Source organism: Epinephelus fuscoguttatus, linkage group LG11 (genome assembly GCF_011397635.1).
Source record: "Epinephelus fuscoguttatus linkage group LG11, E.fuscoguttatus.final_Chr_v1".
NCBI classification, from domain to species: domain Eukaryota; kingdom Metazoa; phylum Chordata; class Actinopteri; order Perciformes; family Serranidae; genus Epinephelus; species Epinephelus fuscoguttatus.
This window is the reverse complement of record NC_064762.1, coordinates 30,205,286-30,230,130: the sequence shown is the minus strand read 5'-3', so window position 1 is coordinate 30,230,130 and position 24,845 is coordinate 30,205,286. Positions and strand designations below refer to the sequence as shown.

At 38.7% G+C, this 24,845-nt stretch overlaps 1 protein-coding gene and 1 long non-coding RNA gene across 2 annotated transcripts in view; both read right to left on the bottom strand.

Annotated features, from left to right (window-relative positions):
* Window positions 1–13,916: 13,916 nt before the first annotated feature.
* Window positions 13,917–15,233, bottom strand: LOC125896899 (uncharacterized). Its single transcript, XR_007450361.1, has 3 exons — window positions 15,196–15,233; window positions 15,087–15,115; window positions 13,917–14,433 (listed from the first exon to the last, which is right to left on the bottom strand). It is a non-coding gene; the product is annotated as an uncharacterized LOC125896899 (long non-coding RNA).
* A 6,244-nt stretch (window positions 15,234–21,477) lies between these two features.
* The window catches only part of LOC125896883 (uncharacterized), a 32,911-nt gene continuing 29,543 nt past the window's right edge, over window positions 21,478–24,845 (bottom strand). Inside the window, exon 8 of the transcript XR_007450355.1 lies at window positions 21,478–21,592. The gene's annotated coding sequence lies outside the window, so the exon portion shown is untranslated. The remainder of the gene's footprint in view (window positions 21,593–24,845) is intronic.

Below are 24,845 nucleotides of genomic sequence, written 5' to 3'. Positions count from 1 at the left end.
CTCCTTCTCCCACATGCCAGATGCTAGACAGATCCATGCCTTCTTTATCGAAGGTACTCTTAGCTAGAGAAGTCCACTGTTTCATTCCCCTTAACTCCAGCATGACCTGGGACCCAGCAAAACTTAACTTCACAATTGGCATTGTTGTTTATTAAATAGCGATGATGTGAAGGTGATGAAGGAGATTCCGCTGACACTGTCTTGCTTGTATACAGAAAAGGTTTATTACAAGAAGTACAGCATCAAATCAAGCATCTAGATTGCCTGGAGAGGGTTCGAAGCCAATATGAACTGCTCTGAATAACAGCTCCAACTACCCTGCCTATATAGGTCGGTTGTTTTTGTGAACTTTGAGACAAAATGTGACAGGTGACAGAGAGACAGTCTAGATGGAATCAAACCTTTCAACCTAGCTTATCAACCCTTGACCTGGGCCATAATAAAGTCTTTACCTGGGCCCCTTAACTGATCATAAAAGACTCCGGTCGTCACATAACATGGCACGTCAGATACTACATATTTCCCCCCTTCGAGACTACACAGAGTCTTGAAAATAAAAGAGTAATACATACATACTTGCAGTTGTGATAAAAATAACAGTTCATCCTACAGTACTGCCTAAAGCATAACCTTAACAATATAGCAACTTTATGGAGTGCGAGAGCGAAAACCTGTCAGGCATCTATCTTTCCTAAAATGTCCATCAAACAATCTAGACAGGAAAAATTCTCTCACGGCCCCTCTGCCTTAGGCAACCACATATAGTACTCCAGACCAATTTAAAAAGGAGGAATTTTAACATTTTGTGTAGGGATATGACTTGAACAAATACATGTGGAAACCTCAGTAAATAAAATTAAAAAAAAAAGCCCAAATTAAGGCTGGTCGACCCATCGCACCTTCCAGTGGACCTTTCCCTGCCTAGCACCAATATCCCTAAGCACCCGAGAAAAAGAAAACATCTGAGGTCCCAGTGTATTTACCCCATAGCAGAAACCATCATTCTAAAACAATTAAATTAAAGAGAATATTATAAAATTTAAGTATTACTCATGCAGTAAAATAAATATCAATATCAATATCAATATCACAAATTACAATTTAATAGAACAAAATCCAAAAATATATGTAAGAGAAGACATAAAAATGTATCACACTGCAACTCCTCAGCAGCGTTGACTCTCAGTGTAGTGTCAATGGTGTTTTAAATCTGGACATTTTTATCACAATGTCCTTGTTCAGGGCCCTCCAGTCCATTTTATTGTCCATGTTTGAGTGTCTGAATCCCTTCAGAACGTCGGGGTCTCTGAACAACCAACCACCCTCACGGTGGTCTTCCCCCAGTATCGTCCTAGGAGGAAAGAAAAGAAAACACCAAGCAGTATCTTTGCAAAGACAGCCGATGCAAATTAATTAAAACATCAGATGCAGATTAACACCTTATAAGTAGCTGTGAAATTCACAATATCATACTTTCACATTATTCCAAATTATAAGTCACATTTCCATTTCCCCCCTTTGATCATACCACTCTATAGTATGAAACTACTAAATAACAAAATAATAGATGTTAAGACTATAATATAATTAAACATTCAAAATGGATATTTCTCCACCAGTCCACCTTCTATCACCACTTCCTTGTCAGCGTCTGTGTCAGTCCTATGTAATAATGGCATCTGAACATGATCCCCAGGCATCACAACTCCAACCCATCTCAATATCATAGCCTTTGCAAAGGTCAATAGCAGCGTACAAAAACAAAACATCACACATAATGATAGAAGAACTGCCAAAATCTGAACCAACACTGCTCCCAGTGGTCCGAATTTCTCATGCAATCAAGCATTCGCAGACCATCCAGATCCTTCCGACGAGCCAAATGCATCCCTTATATTCTTCAATGCATCCATGACACAAGTCATATTGTCAGAACTATCAGGAATCAAAGTATAGCAAGCATCCCCAGTTAAGTTCAAAGCCACACACAGGCCACCTTGTTTGGCCAAGAGCCATGTCATGTTTTAGCAACGTCAGTCTGTGACTCCTTTGAGTATTTGACAAGTATCCAAAACCTCACCTAGTCTCATTTGCAAAACCCTGTAGGGTGTAGGTTATATTATCAATGTGATCTGCCAAAAATGTCTCACCATACCATGGAAATAATCCTATACCCCACTTCTCTGCTAGACTTATCCTCCAATGGTAGGACTCCAGATTATGAAATCGTGCCATGTCCCTTTTCTTCCTACTTCCAGAAACAGCATTAGATTGAACCTCATCAGGTACTTTTCCCTTCTGGACAGCAAGAACCTCATATGGGAGTTTCAGCGTTGCCATGTAACAACATCCTGTCCACCCATACGGTAGAAATATGTATGCCTTATGACCACAAACCCCACCAAATATCCTTGAAATTTCCTGTAGTCACGTTTCCAGGCAAAATTTGGTTCTGCACCATCACAGTTCTATTCTGTTTGTGATGTGGTGCATAAAAAGTCACTTCATGTCATCAAGTCATCAATAGCCTCATGTTTACGCTTACCCACATTCATCATATAGTTGTTATAATCTGAGATTCCCATAAACATCCCATGCCCATTATGAGTATCATTTGAACATAAACAATCTTTAGCCCTCACAGATTTCACTTCCATTGCATCAGGGACTGCTGTCATACTGATCAAGTAAATTCACATATGGTAATTCCCTCAACCAAGAACAATTAAGTCCAGGTTTAAACAGATTCACTGACAAAGCCATCACTGTATCGTCTGCTGATTGCCGCTTATACAATAGCCATGATAGTGCATAAGATTGGCATACAGTAGCTAGTGGTTCTGGTACCCTCTCTAAAATTTAAGGCCATGTGCCTGGTGATGGAACTTTCACCACACATGGACAGTTAATTTTCCTCACCGATCTTACAGAATGAGTTAACTGCTGGAACCATAAATTCCTTCCTACCCATGGGTTTGCCATTTGTAACACAGAGGAATCAAATCCATATGCCTTCCACTTAGTGTCTCTCTTCTGTAATGTATGGTAATGGTCAATCATGTCTTCTGATGTCCAATCAAAATCAAAAAAACTCATCTTCCACGTCTGAAACAGTCCTCTGAGCTGTCAAAGATGAATCTGCATCATTCTCTTTCACCATCTGTTTCTTGTAGTAGTAGTAGTAGTTTTATTCAGTCATGACAACACCAAACATTGTACACAGTATTGACATTTCACACAAAATCACAAAATCAAGAATCATGTGTTGAATATTGACTGAAAAGGCATAGGCAGAAGCAGACTGCTTATAAGAGCCTATCCTATATTATCAACTTTTTAGCCTACCAACCTCCAAAAAACAAAGAAACCACAACAACAGATAATTAATCGCACTTATAAGCTTCAAAAATAGCTTTACAAACCATTTTCTTAAAAACCAAAAGAGAATGACATGTTTTTAAATTTATGTTGGCATCATTCCAGAATTTAACGCCAATAATGGAGACACATCTCCTTTTCATACCTTTTTTAGCTTTTTGTACAGTAAACTTGCAAGCACCTCTAAGATTATAAGGACTGTCCTGAATTGAAAAGAACCTCTGTATTGAGTCAGGGAGCATTTTTGATTTTGCTCTAAACATAATTTGCATTATTTTATAATAAAACAGATCATTAAATTTCATAACATGGGAATTTAGAAGAAGTATTTCTGTGTGAGCATAATAATCAGCCTTATTGATAATACGTATAACTCGTTTTGCAGTTTTATTATTGAATTTATGGTGGTTTTAAAGGTGGATCCCCACAATTCCACACAGTAAGATATATAGGAACAATCAATGAGTAGTAGATCAAATGCAAAGCCGTGGAATTCAATACATTTCTGGATTTATACAGGATTGCAAGTGATTTTGAGATTTTCCCTTTAATATATTCAATGTGTTGTTTCCATGTTAGCTTTTGATCAATGACAACCCCAAGGAATTTAGTCTCAGAAACTCCTTCGATGTCAACATTACAGATTTTTAATTTAACATTACAATCACTTTCATTTGGATTCCCAAAAACCATAAATTTTGTTTTCTTAATATTTAAAGATAATTTATTGACATCAAACCAAGTCTTGAGATTTTCCAGCTCCATTTCTACACAACACAAAAGTTCCTTTAAATTCTTACCAGAGCAAAACAAATTGGTATCATCTGCAAATATTACATATCTAAAAAAATCTGTTACATTGCAGATGTCATTGATATAAAGAATGAACAGTATTGGACCAATCACTGATCCTTGTGGTACGCCACATGTAATCTTTCTCAGTGCTGACATAATATCATTAATTTGTGCACACTGGTGTCTATTACCTAAATAACTTTCCAGCCAAGAATGAACAACCCCTCGTATTCCATACATCTCTAATTTCTTCAATAACTGTCTGTGATCTATGGTGTCAAACGCCTTCTGCAGATCAATATACAGACCAATAGAACACTCACCATTTTCATTTGCATTTGCTATTTCTTCTACCATTTGCATTACTGCAAAAGCAGTGGTTCTGCTTTCTCTGAATCCATATTGATTTTCACTTAATAATTTATTTTTATGAATGAACAAATTTAATTGTTTCACAAACAGTTTCTCTAAAATTTTAGAAAATTAAATAGTGATATTGGTCTGTAATTTTCCATATAGTGTTTATCTCCATTTTTATGAATTGGGATCACCTTTGCTATCTTCATGTTGTTAGGAAAGATTCCTTTTTGGAAAGACAGATTACAAACATAGGTCAAGGGTCTGACAATATAATCAATAACATCTTTAATAATTACAGTATCAATGGAATGGATGTCAAGGGATCTCTTATTTTTTAATTTTCTTACAATTTCAATAATATCAGTTTCATGTACCCCACTTAAAAACATAGAACTAGCATTAGTATTAATCAAATTATTAAACATATATTTGTTGTCATCAGATACAGTAATCTCTTTTGCCAAAGAAGCTCCAACATTTACAAAGTAGTCATTGAACTCATCAACAATATTTCTTAAATCATCCACTTTATTATTAACTTTATTTATAAAGAAATCTGGAAGTTCTGAATTATTACTTTTATTATGAATAATATAATTGATTACCTTCCAAGTTTTTGTATGTTATTTTACTGTCCTCCAATATTTTACTATAGTATTCCTTTTTTGAGTCCTCATAATAGTAGTTAGTTTGTTCTTATAGCGCTTATATTTTTCCTCACTATCACTAGTTCTCTGCTGTAAAAACTTTTGTACAGTTGGTTTTTCTTATTACATGCCTTTTGCAGACCTTCTGTAATCCATGGTTTACCTTCATATTGATCTTTCACCCTACACATTTTTATAGGACAATGCTTATTATATAATTTTAAAAAGCAGAAAACTGGATAATGCGGGTTCTGCTGATTCATCATCTGTTTTAATGAACTCTCCCACTGTTTGCTCTATGGTCATTCCAGTTATTATTAGTAATAGGCCCCGTTTGAGTGCTCTCCAAGCATGCACTGTTAACAATGACAACCTAGTCAGACCTACTATTCATCGTCAGCCTGCCTATCATCTTCCACCTATCTCTTCCCCTGTTAAACTGTGTCTCTTAAATGTCAGGTCCTTGTCCAACAAGTCCTTCATCTGTCATGATTTCATTCTATCAAATAATATTGATTTCTTTATGATCACCGAGAGTTGGCTTAGCCCAGAGGACAATGTTCCTCTTAATGAAACCTCCCCTTCTAATTTCTCTTATTTTATCCTACCAAGACAAGCAAGGAGAGGTGGAGGCCTCACTGTATTCTACAAGAATGTTCATAAATGTTCTCCCATATCCTTTGGAAATTTTGCCACCTTTGAAATCTGTAGTTTTGTAATTAACAGGAGAGACCCAGTACTCTGTGTTTTAATTTATAGACCCCCAAAACTGAATTCTGGCTTTATTACTGAATTTTCTGAACTTCTGTCCCTCATCACTCAGCGCTTTGACAATATTATTATACTTGGAAACTTTAACATCCACATCTGTTGCCCATATTAAGATTCCATTTCTAAAATTAGATCGTTTTTATCTTTCCATGACCTCAACAAAATTGTAAATGCCCTTGTGTCCTCCCACTTAGACTACTGCAACGCCCTCTACACCTGCCTTAGCCAGAATTGTCTCTACCATCTGCAGTCCAGACCAAAGATCTAACTGTGCCACGTATACCCCAAACCCTGCCCTTCCACTCGCTGGATCCCTGGACCCATCTGTGAAGATTACTATGTGTTTCCAGTTCATTCATGAGACACATCTGAGCACATGCAGAGGCCCCACTCTTGTCTGTCTCTTCTAAAAAGGTCAGGTTTACATCCCGCTCCTGCATTAACCAGTAAGGCACTGGAGCCCAGCTCTTATGAATAGAAATTACTGACTGTTCCAATCCTAGCTTGCCGGCCCACTGATTAACAGTATTAAAAAATGGTTCCCATGATCCTAGTAGTATGCACTTAGCTTGACCTGAGCAGCTTCATTTCACCCAGTACTGCAAACCTAGTTTAATTCTCCTTAGAGACAAGGGCATTTCCCCCATTTCTACAAGCAAAGCAGAGATCGGTGAGGTTCTAAAAGCCCCAGAGCAGAGTCTCAGTGCCCTGGCCTGAATCACATCTAATTTGTTAAGCACTGATTCGAAAGCTGATCCATGAATAAAACTCCCATAGTCAATAGCTGATCTTATCATTGCTTGATATATTAAGGACATGACCCCTCTGTCTGCCCCCAGCCACATCCAGCAAACATTTCTCTAACGCTTTAGATATGTGTGCTGCCCACGTCAGTCGTTCATCAAACCAGACTCCAAGAAATTTAAAACTTTTACCTTCTCTAAAGGACACCCATATATGCTCAATCCAATATTAGGAAGCTTCCTTTTAAAACCAAAAATCATATATTTAGACTTTGATGCAGAGATCTTAAAGCCCCACTTATCTCCCCATTCCACAACAGAGTCCAAGGCCTTTTGAACCTGCTTTAAAATAAACTCGACATTTCTACCTCTTTTCCAAATGGCCCAATCATCCGCAAATAGGGACACTTGAACCCACTCCAATGTTTTTAAAGATGTCATTAATCATAACATTAAAGAGGAATGGGCTGATGACACTTCTTTGTGGGGTACCATTTTCTATTTCCACTGTCTTAGAGCTTTTCCCCCCCAAACCTTACTTACCTCTTACTCTGAGGTCATACAGCTTAAATAACAAACCCTCCTTCCATAAAGAATCATAAGCCTTCTCAGTATCTAAAAACACTCCTACAACAACTTCTTTATTCACAAATGTCTTCTTGACATTGTATTCCAAAACTGCCACTGACTCCATAGTTGACCTACCAATCCTAAAACCATTCTGATCATCTGTAATAAGACCCTTTGTTTCCAAGAAATATACCAACCTATTAGTTACCATTCTCTCCATAATTTTGCAGGGCACTGATGTCAGTGCTGAAGATGGGTCAGACCCGTCTTTGCCTGGTTTCAAGATAGGAATTATGACTGCATGTTTCCATTCAGATGGCAATCTGCCCTCATCCCACACTGTATTAAACAAAGCTATAATTTCATGTAGGACTTCCTCTCCCAGATGTTTAAAAAAAGGCATAAGCCAGACCATCTCTTCCTGGGGTAGTATTTGCCCCTAAAGCAATTGCATCCTTCATTTCTTTCAGTGTAAAAAAGGTGTTCACAGGACTAACATTATCGGAACTCCAATCCGACTTCCACTGGTTAACTAACATAAACTCATTCCTCTTCCGACCTCTCACCTCCCCAAGACTATCAGAGCTATGCACTTCCTGGACAGACTCCACACATGTCAGCCTTTTCTGTGTTGGTAACTGCCTCCACCTCCCCTGTTTTTTTAAAACACTGGCATAGATCTTTTTTTTGTCACTCCCTGACATCCTACGCACAGCTGACCACAGGTCTCTTGCTGGGGTCTCAGGTCCTAATGTTCCACAGAACCTCCTCCAACAGTTTCTTTTTGCATTCTTTATTACTCTCCTTGCTATTGCCCTTGTGTTTTTATATTCTACAGCGTGACTTGCCATTGGGTGCCTTCTTAATTGTCTATACGCTTTATTCCTATTTCTTACGGCTACATCACAGTCCTTGTTCCACCAGGGGACCAATACATGGGACTTGGGACTCTGTTTCATGGGAACAGTACACTGGGCTGCCTTATGGATCATTTCACTCAGGGAAGTGTTCCAAGAATCCACTGAGCCATCACTGTCTACTGTCACTGTCATCACTTACACTAACTAACCTTTGGGCTTTCAATTGAAAGCCTTCCCAGTCAGCCCGAGAGAAATTAGACACCCTGATCCTCCACTTCAACTCTCAATTCTCTACCAAACCGACCAAGAATTGGAAAATGATCACTGCCCATAGTGTACCTATGTAATACATCCCATTTTCCTACTCTGGCTAAATTAGATGAAGCAAACAATAAGTCAATATGACTACATGTGTTACTTAAAAAATGGAACCTGGTAGGCCTCCCGTCATTTATCACAACCAAATCATTCTTATCTATAAAATCTTCTACCACCACTCCATTGTGATCCCTTTTATTACTGCCCCATAAGGGGTTATGAGCATTATAATCCCCCACCCATATACTAGGACCTTTGATCTGCGCCATTATCCCATCTAAATCAGACAAAATTAAGCGTTCACAGGGATTATTCAAATTCACCACAGTTACTGAGCTGCTGCTATTCCACAATTCCACAGCCACACCCTCAAGATTAGTGTACAGCTCAAGCTTTCTATACTGACGTCCATTTTTAATAAACGTTGCACACCCTCCACCCGATATATCAGGCCTGTCCTTCCTCAGACACTCATATCCTGGAATTACAAAATCAAGACAGGGCTTCAACCAAGTTTCCTGAATACATATCAGTTCTGGCGCATCTTTAAATGCAGCGACAAACCTCTTCAGTTCCTGTCCATTTGCTATCAAGCTCCGAGCATTCCACTGTAAGATATAAAACATTAAAATACTAATAACCAGCATCATCCGACCCCACGGGCGACTCACTGACTTCGGACCTCACTCCCTGTGAATTACCCTTCATTTTCTCAAACATGTACCCGTGTAGTTTCTTTGGTAACTGCTTTGTGTCAAGGAACCTTTGTGCTGCGTCAACAACCAGCTTTATAATGCTTGACCTCGAAGTACAACCTCTAGCCCCCACAAACACATCCACTATGAAAGCTAAGAAAGATTCCCTGCTGAACATCAGAACATCCTGAGGAAAAACTGGCAAGACTGAAGGGGGCGCACTCTGACTCCCCCCCACTAATCTCACTTTACTCAGAGCACTCACACGACTGCCTCCCTCCTCCCTCCAAACTGCCTAAGCTGCTTCAGCGTAAGACATTTTGGACTGTCTGAACCCGTCTAGCTCTGTCAAAGTGCTCACAACCACGAAAAGTTGCAGCGTGATCTCCTGCGCAGATACAGCACCTAAAGCCCTCTGCTCTGCACTCTTTAATGTCATGATCCTCGCCACATTTCAAACACTTTCCAAACCTCTGACACTTGAAACACCGCAATAGCCTGGTTCCAGACCATAGACCCCGCCCACGCAACTGAGTAGGCTTGCATTACTGGTCTGGCATACTTCACTGAATTTGCGATTTATCTCGTCCAAACGATGGACAGACCAATGGACGCCGGGGGTCTAGCGATTAGCCAATCAGCGCCACGCTGATGTCAAGCTGTACGCCGGTGGGTAACTGGTAAGGATAGCAACAATGGCGACCGCTACAGATCCTACAGACCACATTAACGATGCTATCGAGGTATTTCGCCACTACTCGCGTTAATGGAGGACCAAATTAAGGAAGCTGCTAAAATGGATTTAACGGCGATGCAGCTGGGCGTGCACGACAACGGAGACATTTTAAAAGGGCAATACTCGCTTGTTTTCGGCACCCCCGAGGCATGGATACTAATGACGTCAGATTCTGGGTGAGTCGTTGATCTCGTCTGATTGGTTAGGGAAAAAATCAAATTTCCTCCCCCTTGTAAATCGCCTTCAATGGAAGCCATGTCAGACTGAAGGTTCTGAGAGCTTCAGTCTGACACTCAGGCTAACACCACATAAGAGGTCTTACATACTCTCTTGCTCTATATGCCATGCCACCAATATACAGTCTTCCCGGGAGAGCACTGTCCGCAAACATTAGCAGAACCACAGGATTGCCTTCACCTCCCTCCCTACGCTTAAATCTCATGACTTCAGTCACTCAACCCCCCTTCATATTTTCCAAAATCTCTTTATCAGTCAGGCACTATGTTACCTGCTGCGTGAACAGACGCAACCAACACGCATCTGGTGGAATTTGAAGGTCTGCGTCTCTCTCTGGCCCGGCTTGTGCGCAAGCCATTTCTGCCCGAAAGGGATTCGCCGTGATATACGACGATATTAATACTATTAATGAATTATTAATGATATTCCAATTATCAAATTTAGGTTTGAACTTATAAAAAATATATATATTCGAATATATTTCGAACTTCAAATTTTTTTGACAGCCCTATCACTGTCTGATCTGATCTTTATCTGACTGGCTGCTGGACTGTTTGCACTGGAGCTAGATTTGATCCTGTACATTATCCAGAGTAACATGGACGTTGTTTCTTGTAATAAAACAAAACTATCTGCATTATTTTAAAGACACTGGAGGTGAAGTGAGAACATACTGTATGATATGATGTCATTTAGGTGAAGCCACCCTTTAATCTGGACCTCATCATGTTCAGTTTTTATTGACACTGTGTCAAAGAGGTGTTGATTCAGATCTGTGGTCTCTTTGGAGGCTGTAGTTTGTGTCGCTGTTGTAATGAACTGCATTATATTGTCATGTTTCACTTGTATTTGAATCCACTTCACTTGTCCTGTTTATTGTTGTCTTCTGTCTTCTTCTATCTACACTTTATAATGAAGAGTGTGTAAAGTAGCAACTGTAAAAACATGACATTATTTAGTTGTAAAACTCACAGTGATTTCATCCATCTGTGTTTTCTTCTCTGAAAAGACAAGAGAAAGAGTGGACTTTAGTTTCCACAGTGAAAATCCATGGAAACATTTTATCTGTGAATGTTCTCACCTTTAGTTCTTGTCCACATGTTGACTGCCACAACACTTATTGTGAGCACTGATAAACCCACAGACACAATGAAGAACCTCAACCACCAACCTGGAAAGAGAATAAACACATTAAAAACATTTTGGTTGTAGCTTTTACACTTAAAAAGAGGAGAGAGAGAGATTGGAGTTAACCATATAATTTTTATTCACATTTCCTTTCATTAAAATCAATGTAAAAATACAATGTTATTCTTTTTTTAAAGAGATTTTTTAAAAGCATTTTAAAAAGAGCAAAATCAGCTTAAACCACATCTCTTTAGATGTGTACATGTATTTTCTCAGCATGGAGACAGAAAGAGACTGACAGGAAGACAGAGATTCTAGAGAAAGGTGCATAAAAATATTGCATCACTACCTTTAGTTGAAGCATCATTGGTTGCAGAAGCTGTCGTGGTGGCAACTGTTGTTGATTCTGTTGTTGCTGTCGTTGTGTCCTCACCTGAACAGATGAACACAACTCAAACTGTTGTGATTTAATATTCAAACTTCAAATCCATAAAATAAACAAATATTTGAAGTGATGATTCTCATCAGTTTGAAGTGACTTTAAACAGCTCAACATGTTCTCACCTGGTTTCTCACCTGAGGATTGAGATCTGAAGGGAAACACCTGCACTCTGTCACCATCAGTCACTGCACATGTAAATAACTTATATCTTGATGTGTAAATGTAGAGAGAAATCAGAAAAGTCACAGAGGCAGAGCAGGGAGACTGTGATGTCTTTATGTTTGAGTGATCTTTATCCACATCTTGACCCTGAAACAGCCACTTCACTGTGTGTGGACATCGTTCATATGTCCTCACAGAGCAGGTTAATGTCACCTCATCAGTGTCCTGACGTTCAGTCACTGGTGAAGATGGAGATATTGTGAGAGAAAGACAACAAGAGTAAAATGAACTTCATCACTGTAATCATAATTATTGTAATGTTTCAGTATATTGTTCTAACAAGACAGTTTGAGCTGAAAACATTATGATGGAAATACTCACTGGTAACAACAGAAAGAATAACCACAGAAGTTCGTTGCTCTGATGTTAGCTTTCTGCAGGTGTACTGACCAGCATCTTCATCTGTGGTGTTTTTTACAACCAGAGCACAGTGCTTTGTAACACTCAGTCTGTCTGTTCTAGCTTTTTCAACAATCTGCCAACCACGAACCAGAGCTAGTGCTGGGATGCTTCTTGATTTACTGAAGAGCCATGTGGTACTGTCACAGTTATCCTGCCCGTCTGTTACATTTCCACAAGGCAGAGTGACGTCATCTCCAACTGTGACAGTGAAAGAGTTGGAGGGCTGTCTGGTCACTGCTGCTGAGAAGAAGAGAAAGAAATATAGGTGAAAAAAAACAAAAACAAAAAAACCAAAGTAATAATATTAATGTCAGTGTGAAGATAATTTTAGATACAACAAAAGTTTGCATATGTGCCTCATCATTTTCCAAGAGTTCACTAAACTCACTATTCACCTCTCTGGAAACCAAACAGACTACTTGTGTCTCTTGGTTAAATGAAGGTTAGATAATGAAGTAACATTAATGATATCTATAAATATCTTTTTAGAAATGTTTCTGTCATTCATATGTGTTATATGAATCCTTACCTGTAGACTGAAGCATCAGTATCAGAAATAAAGACATTTTAATCCATCTGAATTCAGCCATCGTGCCTCTCTGTCTCTCTCTGCTTCCTCTAGCTGTAAGTCTCTGAACAAGTTGCTTTTGAAAAACAAATTTTGTAACGACTTCCTTCTTTTCTCTCACTGGTCACTTGTTGCCTTTATGTGGGCAGATGACATCAGCTTTACCTCCCTCACTCATGGCCGACATGAGCTGGTATGAAGCTCACACTGACCTGAAGTATCCTAAATTAACACCAGTGACAGTTTCCATGTATCATCATCCCTTTGACAATAAATGGAAATTGTTCACTCACTGTAATCAGTTATTGTAATGTTTTAGTATATTGTTCAAACAAGACAGTTTGCAAAGAAAGTCCTTTAATACTACTGAAGTTATTTTTATTTTTTTTGATGTGCCTTCCATTCATATACTGTTTGTAATATACAGAATATATTCTTACCTGTAAACTGAAGCAGCGTCACAAGAAATAAAGACATTTGAATCTGTCTGAACTCAGCCATCATGATTCTGTCTCTCTGCTTCTTCTTTCTCTTGTTCTGATGCTCAAACTGTTTCTAACTTAGTGCTTTAGTAGAGAGACACTGCAGCTACTTCCTGTGATGAGTATGATGTCACTTCCTCAAAGTGACCTTTAGACTGTTTTAGATTTTTATCTCTGAATTTGTTACATTTTTTATTTTTGAACTGTCATTTTCTCTCATAGGACAGTTATATGTTTCTGCAGTCAGTGATCCAGTTTAATGCTGCAACAGTCAAAGTGTATTAATGCTCTTGTTGAGTCTCAAGTTCACACTGTGTCCAGTCCCACAGTGCATTTGTGACAGTGACGTGTTTCACCTCCCGAAAAGAAGAAGACGACAACTGAGGAAGTTGAAGGTTTGAAGATTGTTGGTGAAAATAAATGTTTGCAATGATGCGACTTGTTTTCTTTGGATGATGTTTTACTTTGTATAATGACACTGTTAGTACATGAAAGAGTCACAAGACAAAGTGTAGAATGAAGTGATAAACATTTCTTTATTTTATATTGTTATCAGATATAATAAAGAGCAGACTGTTACTGACTCCATTAAAGCTGAAAACAGATTCAAACACATTGACATCCCAACAAATATGTTCACAGCAATGCTAAATGAAAGTGGATTAAAATGAGTTCTTCTGCACACAGAGACATGAAAGTGAGCTCAAGCTGCTGGAGCTTCAATAACAGGCAGTAAATCCTAAAATCAGCTCTGAAATCTTCAGCTGGAAGACAATTTAAGGAAGTGAACAAGAGTTAAACGCTCTTTGCTGTTAAATGATGTTAAAATCCAGCTGCTGCGTTCTGACCTGACTGCAGACAAGAAAAGTTTTTACAGCTGATGGAGGAAAAGACATCAGACTAAAATAACATAATAAGTCTCTCTTTTTTGTTGTTGTTATTTCCAGTCTTTAACTGGTCGTGTGAAACGTGATGAGTTGATCAGTGGAGTCTGATGGAGGCAGAAGTGTTGGTCAAACTCCACCAGAAGGTCTGATGTTTTCATAGTTCACTGTACCATCAGCTTCATCATAACGCACCTGTGACAAACAACACAACACAATCAAAGCCACACTTTCCAATCCCAGTCCCACCTCTGTGATCTGTAGGCGCCCACTGTCCCACATTTAACACAAGGAAATAAGAAATATCTTGACACCTCAATAAAGGCAGGTGCAGTCTGAGAAGGAGGGTTTCACAGTTGAGTCAGCAGACCCTGAACGCACCATTAGTCACTGTCTGATCTGATCTTTATCTGACTGGCTGCTGGACTGTTTGCACTGGAGCTAGATTTGATCCTGTACATTATCCAGAGTAACATGGACGTTGTTTCTTGTAATAAAACAAAACTATCTGCATTATTTTAAAGACACTGGAGGTGAAGTGAGAACATACTGTATGATATGATGTCATTTAGGTGAAGCCACCCTTTAATCTGGACCTCATCATGTTCAGTTTTTATTGACACTGTGTCAAAGAGGTGTTGATTCAGATCTGTGGTCTCTTTGGAGGCTGTAGTTTGTGTCGCTGTTGTAATGAACTGCATTATATTGTCATGTTTCACTTGTATTTGAATCCACTTCACTTGTCCTGTTTATTGTTGTCTTCTGTCTTCTTCTATCTACACTTTATAATGAAGAGTGTGTAAAGTAGCAACTGTAAAAACATGACATTATTTAGTTGTAAAACTCACAGTGATTTCATCCATCTGTGTTTTCTTCTCTGAAAAGACAAGAGAAAGAGTGGACTTTAGTTTCCACAGTGAAAATCCATGGAAACATTTTATCTGTGAATGTTCTCACCTTTAGTTCTTGTCCACATGTTGACTGCCACAACACTTATTGTGAGCACTGATGAACCCACAGACACAATGAAGAACCTCAACCACCAACCTGGAAAGAGAATAAACACATTAAAAACATTTTATTTGTATCCTCTAGACTTAAAGGAGGAGAGAGAGAGAGAGAGAGAGAGAGAGAGAGAGAGAGAGATTGGAGTTAACCATATAATTTTTATTCACATTTCCTTTCATTAAAATCAATGCGAAAATACAATGTTATTCTTTTTTTTTAAAGAGATTTTTTAAAAGCATTTTAAAAAGAGCAAAATCAGCTTAAACCACATCTCTTTAGATGTGTACATGTATTTTCTCAGCATGGAGACAGAAAGAGACTGACAGGAAGACAGAGAGATTCTAGAGAAAGGTGCATAAAAATATTGCGTCACTACCTTTAGTTGAAGCATCACTGGTTGCAGAAGCTGTCGTGGTCGCAACTGTTGTTGATGCTGTTGTTGATGCTGTTGTTGATGCTGTTGTTGTGTCCTCACCTGAACAGATGAACACAACTCAAACTGTTGTGATGGAATATTCAAACTTCAAATCCATAAAATAAACAAATATTTGAGGTGATTATTCTCATCAGTTTGAAGTGACTTTAAACAGCTCAACATGTTCTCACCTGGTTTCTCACCTGAGGATTGAGATCTGAAGGGAAACACCTGCACTCTGTCACCATCAGTCACTGCACATGTAAATAACTTATATCTTGATGTGTAAATGTAGAGAGAAGTCAGAAAGGTCACAGAGGCAGAGCAGGGAGACTGTGATGTCTTTATGTTTGAGTGATCTTTATCCACATCTTGACCCTGAAACAGTCACTTCACTGTGTGTGGACATCGTTCATATGTCCTCACAGAGCAGTTTAATGTCACCTCATCAGTGTCCTGACGTTCAGTCACTGGTGAAGATGGAGATATTGTGAGAGAAAGACAACAAGAGAAAAATGAACTTCATCACTGTAATCATAATTATTGTAATGTTTCAGTATATTGTTCTAACAAGACAGTTTGAGCTGAAAACATTATGATGGAAATACTCACTGGTAACAACAGACAGATGAACATCAGAGTCTTGACCTTGTCGTTGTCCTGATCTGAATTGTCTGCAGCCGTAATGTCCAACATCCTCATCTGTGACCTTCTTTATAACCAGAGAACAGTTCTCTGCAACACTCAGTCTGTCTGATTTAGCATTTTCAACAATCTTCCCAAGATAAACCAGCACTACTGCCCGTCTGCTTCTTGATTCACCGAAGAGCCATACGGTACTGTCACAGTTATTCTGATCATCTATCACATTTTCACAAGACAAAGTGATGTCATCTCCAACTCTAAAAGTGAGGGAGCGGAAAAGCTGTCCTGCTGCTGAGAAGATGAGAGAAAATATGAAGAATAAAGAGAATGAAATAATAAATAAATATATGAATATTAATGTCAGTGTGAAGATAATTTTAGATACAACAAAAGTTTGCATATGTGCCTCATCATTTTCCAAGAGTTCACTAAACTCACTATTCACCTCTCTGGAAACCAAACAGACTTCTGAAGGTTATTATGAAGGTTATTTTTTTCCCTACCTGTAAACTGAAGCATCAGCAACAGAAATAAAGACATTTTAATCCATCTGAATTCAGCCATCGTGCCTCTCTGTCTCTCTCTGCTTCTTCTACTTGTAAGTCTCCAAATGAACTGCTTCTTAAAGACAAATGTTGTAATTACTTCCTCTAATTACTAAAGTGTCACTTCCTCATCATAACCATCATCCTTTTTTTCTCTCACTGGTCACTTGTTGCCTTCATGTGGGCAGATGACATCAGCTTTACCTCCCTCACTCATGGCCGACATGAGCTGGTATGAAGCTCACACTGACCTGAAGTATCCTAAATTAACACCAGTGACAGTTTCCATGTATCATCATCCCTTTGACAATAAATGGAAATTGTTCACTCACTGTAATCATAGTTATTGTAATGTTTTAGTATATTGTTCAAACAAGACAGTTTGCAAAGAAGTCCTTTAATACTACTGCTTAAGTTATTTTTTTCTGATGTGCCTTCCATTCATATACTGTATGTGATACACAGAATATATTCTTACCTGTAAACTGAAGCAACGTCACAAGAAATAAAGACATTTGAATCTGTCTGAACTCAGCCATCATGATTCTGTCTCTCTGCTTCTTCTTTCTCTTGTTCTGATGCTCAAACTGTTTCTAACTTAGTGCTTTAGTAGAGAGACGCTGCAGCTACTTCCTGTGATGAGTATGATGTCACTTCCTCAAAGTGACTTCAGCACTGTTTTAGATTTTTATCTCTGAATTTGTTACATTTTTTATTGTTGAACTGTCATTTTCTCTCATAGGACAGTTATATGTTTGTGCAGTCAGTGATCCAGTTTAATGCTGCAACAATCAAAGTGTATTAATGCTCATGTTGAGTCTCAAGTTCACACTGTGTCCAGTCCCACAGTGCATTTGTGACAGTGACGTGTTTCACCTCCTGAAAAGAAGAAGACGACAACTGAGGAAGCTGAAAGTGTGAAGATTGTTGGTTAAAATAAATGTTTGCAATGATGCGACTTGTTTTCTTTGGATGATGTTTTACTTTGTATAATGACACTGTTAGTACATGAAAGAGTCACAAGACAAAGTGTAGAATGAAGTGATAAACATTTCTTTATTTTATATTGTTATCAGATATAATAAAGAGCAGACTGTTACTGACTCCATTAAAGCTGAAAACAGATTTAAACACATTGACATCCCAACAAATATGTTAACAGCAATGCTAAATGAAAGTGGATTAAAATGAGTTCTTCTGCACACAGAGACATGAAAGTGAGCTCAAGCTGCTGGAGCTTCAATAACAGGCAGTAAATCCTAAAATCAGCTCTGAAATCTTCAGCTGGAAGACAATTTAAGGAAGTGAACAAGAGTTAAACGCTCTTTGCTGTTAAATGATGTTAAAATCCAGCTGCTGCGTTCTGACCTGACTGCAGACAAGAAAAGTTTTTACAGCTGATAGAGGAAAAGACATCAGACTAAAAAAAGACACTCTCTTATTAGTTTGGTTTGTTGATGGTAGCGTAGAGGTTAGTGAGATCAGCAGAGGCTCCAGCAGCAGAAGAAGAACAAGAAGAAGCTTTCACGGTGCTGTAGGTCACTGCATCATCTTCATCTTTAAACAAAACCTGGAAAACAAAAGACAAACACATTAATAACACAACATGAAATTACAGAATAGTGCAAGTAAATGCAACGTAATTATATCCAGCACCACATAAACACAACACAATGCTCAGCAATGAAACAACATCAGTATATCACCAGTGTAACCAGTCAGACAGCTCACCTGGGCTTTACTGTTGGTCTTCTTGGTGTAGCTGATGGAGGCGTAGGAAACACCATCTTCAGGATCACTCTGCACAGAGAAGACAACATAATGGCTGCTCAGTAACATCTGGACTTCATTATGTTCTACTGTCTTCTATTCTGGTGTAGTCAAGCTGCATCATCACACTCTGACACTTCTCCTAAAACAGTCAGACTGCAGAGTCACTGTGACGCCCCTCCCAATGTCTTTGAGAATGTTTCAGCCAGTCTCATCAGGCAGCTGGCATGGGAGGGTCGTTACCTTGATTAGGCTCACCTGGGCTTCCAAGCTATAAAAGCTGCCTAATCTGTTCATTTGCTCTCTCCCTTCCTTTCAGCTGACATCCACTGAGCATCTTTGGTTTTGGTTTGCACCTTCAACACCTCCACAGAACACTTGACACTCACCCATGCATGGCTTTCATGACTGACTTTCCTGATCTACACTCCATTGATTATTAAGTTAATTTTAGTTTAATAAATTCAGCTTGTTTTAAGTGAATCTTGTGTGACTCTTCTTGTCACATATTGAGCCAGTTTGTGACATCACTTAGTGTCTCATAAATGAGTGTAACTTTGTACTGGTGTAGTGTGATCTCAGCGTGTCCTGACTGGTTTCTGGAGTCACTGCAGTGTTTAAGCTCAGTCCCTGAACTAAAACAAAGTCTACTTACATTTGGTCAAACACTGGCTCTATGGACGCTGTTTAGATTTGATGACACAGCCAGAGAGGAGCTGACCCAGTAACTGTAGAAACATTTGATTATTCAGCTGTAAAACTCACCATGTTTTCATCCAACTCTCTTTTGTTTCCTGAAGAGACAAGAGTCCAGTTTAGCTTTAACATTAAAAATCCAGGTTGGTTAAACTTGTTGTTTATAAAAGTTTCTTTAGTGAATGTTGTCACCTTTTTATTTCTCTTCCACCTGATGACACTCACAGTGATTATTACCAGTGATACAACAGCCACAGACACGATGAGCCACCACTACCAACCTGGAAGGAGAATAAAAACATTCAAAGCGCTTTTGGCTGCTGCTTTTCTTTGTAACTAGAGAACTGCATTTATTATTGTGTGTTGCAAAAACATCATCAGGTTTCCACTCCAGTTGATGGACCTTATGGTCTTCTGTGGGTCAAGGAAATGATTTTCCTTTTCCCAAACATTTGTTTCCTCCATTATTGTGTCCTCACCTGAACAGATGAACACAACTCAACTGTTGTGATGGAATATTCAAACTTCAAATCCATAAAATAAACATATTTGAGGTGATTATTCTCATCAGTTTGAAGTGACTTTAAACAGCTCAACATGTTCTCACCTGGTTTCTCACCTGAGGATTGAGATCTGAAGGGAAACACCTGCACTCTGTCACCATCAGTCACTGCACATGTAAATAACGTATATCTTGATGTGTAAATGTAGAGAGAAGTCAGAAAGGTCACAGAGGCAGAGCAGGGAGACTGTGATGTCTTTATGTCCTTGTTGTCTTTATCCACATCTTGACCCTGAAACAGCCACTTCACTGTGTGTGGACATCGTTCATATGTCCTCACAGAGCAGGTTAATGTCACCTCATCAGTGTCCTGACGTTCAGTCACTGGTGAAGATGGAGATATTGTGAGAGAAAGACAACAAGAGAAAAATGAACTTCATCACTGTAATCATAATTATTGTAATGTTTCAGTATATTGTTCTAACAAGACAGTTTGAGCTGAAAACATTATGATGGAAATACTCACTGGTAACAACAGACAGATGAACATCAGAGTCTTGACCTTGTTGTTTTGCTGATCTGAACTGTCTGCAGGCATAACGTCCAACATCCTCATCTGTGACCTTCTTTATAACCAGAGAACAGTTCTCTGCTGTAACACTCAGTCTGTCTGATTTAGCATTTTCAACAATCTTCCCAAGATAAACCAGCACTACTGCCGTCTGCTTCTTGATTCACCGAAGAGCCATACGGTACTGTCACAGTTATTCTGATCATCTATCACATTTTCACAAGACAAAGTGATGTCATCTCCAACTCTAAAAGTGAGGGAAGGGAAAAGCTGTCCTGCTGCTGAGAAGATGAGAGAAAATATGAAGAATAAAGAGAATGAAATAATAAATAAATATATGAATATTAATGTCAGTGTGAAGATAATTTTAGATACAACAAAAGTTTGCGTATGTGCCTCATCATTTTCCAAGAGTTCACTAAACTCACTATTCACCTCTCTGGAAACCAAACAGACTTCTGAAGGTTATTATGAAGGTTATTTTTTTCCCTACCTGTAAACTGAAGCATCAGCAACAGAAATAAAGACATTTTAATCCATCTGAATTCAGCCATCGTGCCTCTCTGTCTCTCTCTGCTTCTTCTACTTGTAAGTCTCCAAATGAACTGCTTCTTAAAGACAAATGTTGTAATTACTTCCTCTAATTACTAAAGTGTCACTTCCTCATCATAACCATCATCCTTTTTTTCTCTCACTGGTCACTTGTTGCCTTTATGTGGGCAGATGACATCAGCTTTTACCTCCCTCACTCATGGCCAACATGAGCTGGTATGAAGCTCACACTGACCTGATGTATCCTAAATTAACACCAGTGACAGTTTCCATGTATCATCATCCCTTTGACAATAAATGGAAATTGTTCACTCACTGTAATCATAGTTATTGTAATGTTTTAGTATATTGTTCAAACAAGACAGTTTGCAAAGAAAGTCCTTTAATACTACTGCTTAAGTTATTTTTTTCTGATGTGCCTTCCATTCATATACTGTATGTGATACACAGAATATATTCTTACCTGTAAACTGAAGCGTCACAAGAAATAAAGACATTTGAATCTGTCTGAACTCAGCCATCATGATTCTGTCTCTCTGCTTCTTCTTTCTCTTGTTCTGATGCTCAAACTGTTTCTAACTTAGTGCTTTAGTAGAGAGACGCTGCAGCTACTTCCTGTGATGAGTATGATGTCACTTCCTCAAAGTGACCTTCAGACTGTTTTAGATTTTTATCTCTGAATTTGTTACATTTTTTATTGTTGAACTGTCATTTTCTCTCATAGGACAGTTATATGTTTGTGCAGTCAGTGATCCAGTTTAATGCTGCAACAATCAAAGTGTATTAATGCTCATGTTGAGTCTCAAGTTCACACTGTGTCCAGTCCTACAGTGCATTTGTGACAGTGACGTGTTTCACCTCCTGAAAAGAAGAAGACGACAACTGAGGAAGCTGAAAGTGTGAAGATTGTTGGTTAAAATAAATGTTTGCAATGATGCGACTTGTTTTCTTTGGATGATGTTTTACTTTGTATAATGACACTGTTAGTACATGAAAGAGTCACAAGACAAAGTGTAGAATGAAGTGATAAACATTTCTTTATTTTATATTGTTATCAGATATAATAAAGAGCAGACTGTTACTGACTCCATTAAAGCTGAAAACAGATTTAAACACATTGACATCCCAACAAATATGTTAACAGCAATGCTAAATGAAAGTGGATTAAAATGAGTTCTTCTGCACACAGAGACATGAAAGTGAGCTCAAGCTGCTGGAGCTTCAATAACAGGCAGTAAATCCTAAAATCAGCTCTGAAATCTTCAGCTGGAAGACAATTTAAGGAAGTGAACAAGAGTTAAACGCTCTTTGCTGTTAAATGATGTTAAAATCCAGCTGCTGCGTTCTGACCTGACTGCAGACAAGAAAAGCTTTTACAGCTGATGGAGGAAAAGACATCAGACTAAAAAAAGACACTCTCTTATTAGTTTGGTTTGTTGATGGTAGCGTAGAGGTTAGTGAGATCAGCAGAGGCTCCAGCAGCAGAAGAAGAAGAAGAAGAAGCTTTCACGGTGCTGTAGGTCACTGCATCATCTTCATCTTTAAACAAAACCTGGAAAACAAAAGACAAACACATTAATAACACAACATGAAATTACAGAATAGTGCAAGTAAATGCAACGTAATTATATCCAGCACCACATAAACACAACACAATGCTCAGCAATGAAACAACATCAGTATATCACCAGTGTAACCAGTCAGACAGCTCACCTGGGCTTTACTGTTGGTCTTCTTGGTGTAGCTGATGGAGGCGTAGGAAACACCATCTTCAGGATCACTCTAAACAGAGAAGACAACATAATGGCTGCTCAGTAACATGTGGACTTCATTATGTTCTACTGTCTTCTATTCTGGTGTAGTCAAGCTGCATCATCACACTCTGACACTTCTCCTAAAACAGTCAGACTGCAGAGTCACTGTGACGCCCCTCCCAATGTCTTTGAGAATGTTTCAGCCAGTCTCATCAGGCAGCTGGCATGGGAGGGTCGTTACCTTGATTAGGCTCACCTGGGCTTCCAAGCTATAAAAGCTGCCTAATCTGTTCATTTGCTCTCTCCCTTCCTTTCAGCTGACATCCACTGAGCATCTTTGGTTTTGGTTTGCACCTTCAACACCTCCACAGAACACTTGACACTCACCCATGCATGGCTTTCATGACTGACTTTGCTGATCTACACACTCCATTGATTATTAAGTTAATTTTAGTTTAATAAATTCAGCTTGTTTTAAGTGAATCTTGTGTGGACTCCCTTCTTGTCACATATTGAGCCAGTTTGTGACATCACTGAGTGTCTCATAAATGAGTGTAACTTTGTACTGGTGTAGTGTGATCTCAGCGTGTCCTGACTGGTTTCTGGAGTCACTGCAGTGTTTAAGCTCAGTCCCTGAACTAAAACAAAGTCTACTTACATTTGGTCAAACACTGGCTCTATGGACGCTGTTTAGATTTGATGACACAGCCAGAGAGGAGCTGACCCAGTAACTGTAGAAACATTTGATTATTCAGCTGTAAAACTCACCATGTTTTCATCCAACTCTCTTTTGTTTCCTGAAGAGACAAGAGTCCAGTTTAGCTTTAACATTAAAAATCCAGGTTGGTTAAACTTGTTGTTTATAAAAGTTTCTTTAGTGAATGTTGTCACCTTTTTATTTCTCTTCCACCTGATGACACTTACAGTGATTATTACCAGTGATACAACAGCCACAGACACGATGAGCCACCACTACCAACCTGGAAGGAGAATAAAAACATTCAAAGCGCTTTTTGGCTGCTGCTTTTTCTTTGTAACTAAGAGAACTGCATTTATTATTGTGTGTTGCAAAAACATCATCAGGTTTCCACTCCAGTTGATGGACCTTATGGTCTTCTGTGGGTCAAGGAAATGATTTTCCTTTTCCCAAACATTTGTTTCCTCCATTATTGTGTCCTCACCTGAACAGATGAACACAACTCAACTGTTGTGATGGAATATTCAAACTTCAAATCCATAAAATAAACATATTTGAGGTGATTATTCTCATCAGTTTGAAGTGACTTTAAACAGCTCAACATGTTCTCACCTGGTTTCTCACCTGAGGATTGAGATCTGAAGGGAAACACCTGCACTCTGTCACCATCAGTCACTGCACATGTAAATAACTTATATCTTAATGTGTAAATGTAGAGAGAAGTCAGAAAGGTCACAGAGGCAGAGCAGGGAGACTGTGATGTCTTTATGTCCTTGTTGTCTTTATCCACATCTTGACCCTGAAACAGCCACTTCACTGTGTGTGGACATCGTTCATCTGTCCTCACAGAGCAGGTTAATGTCACCTCATCAGTGTCCTGACGTTCAGTCACTGGTGAAGATGGAGATATTGTGAGAGAAAGACAACAAGAGAAAATGAACTTCATCACTGTAATCATAATTATTGTAATGTTTCAGTATATTGTTCTAACAAGACAGTTTGAGCTGAAAACATTATGATGGAAATACTCACTGGTAACAACAGACAGATGAACATCAGAGTCTTGACCTTGTTGTTTTGCTGATCTGAACTGTCTGCAGGCATAACGTCCAACATCCTCATCTGTGACCTTCTTTATAACCAGAGAACAGTTCTCTGTAACACTCAGTCTGTCTGATTTAGCATTTTCAACAATCTTCCCAAGATAAACCAGCACTACTGCCCGTCTGCTTCTTGATTCACCGAAGAGCCATACGGTACTGTCACAGTTATTCTGATCATCTATCACATTTTCACAAGACAAAGTGATGTCATCTCCAACTCTAAAAGTGAGGGAAGGGAAAAGCTGTCCTGCTGCTGAGAAGATGAGAGAAAATATGAAGAATAAAGAGAATGAAATAATAAATAAATATATGAATATTAATGTCAGTGTGAAGATAATTTTAGATACAA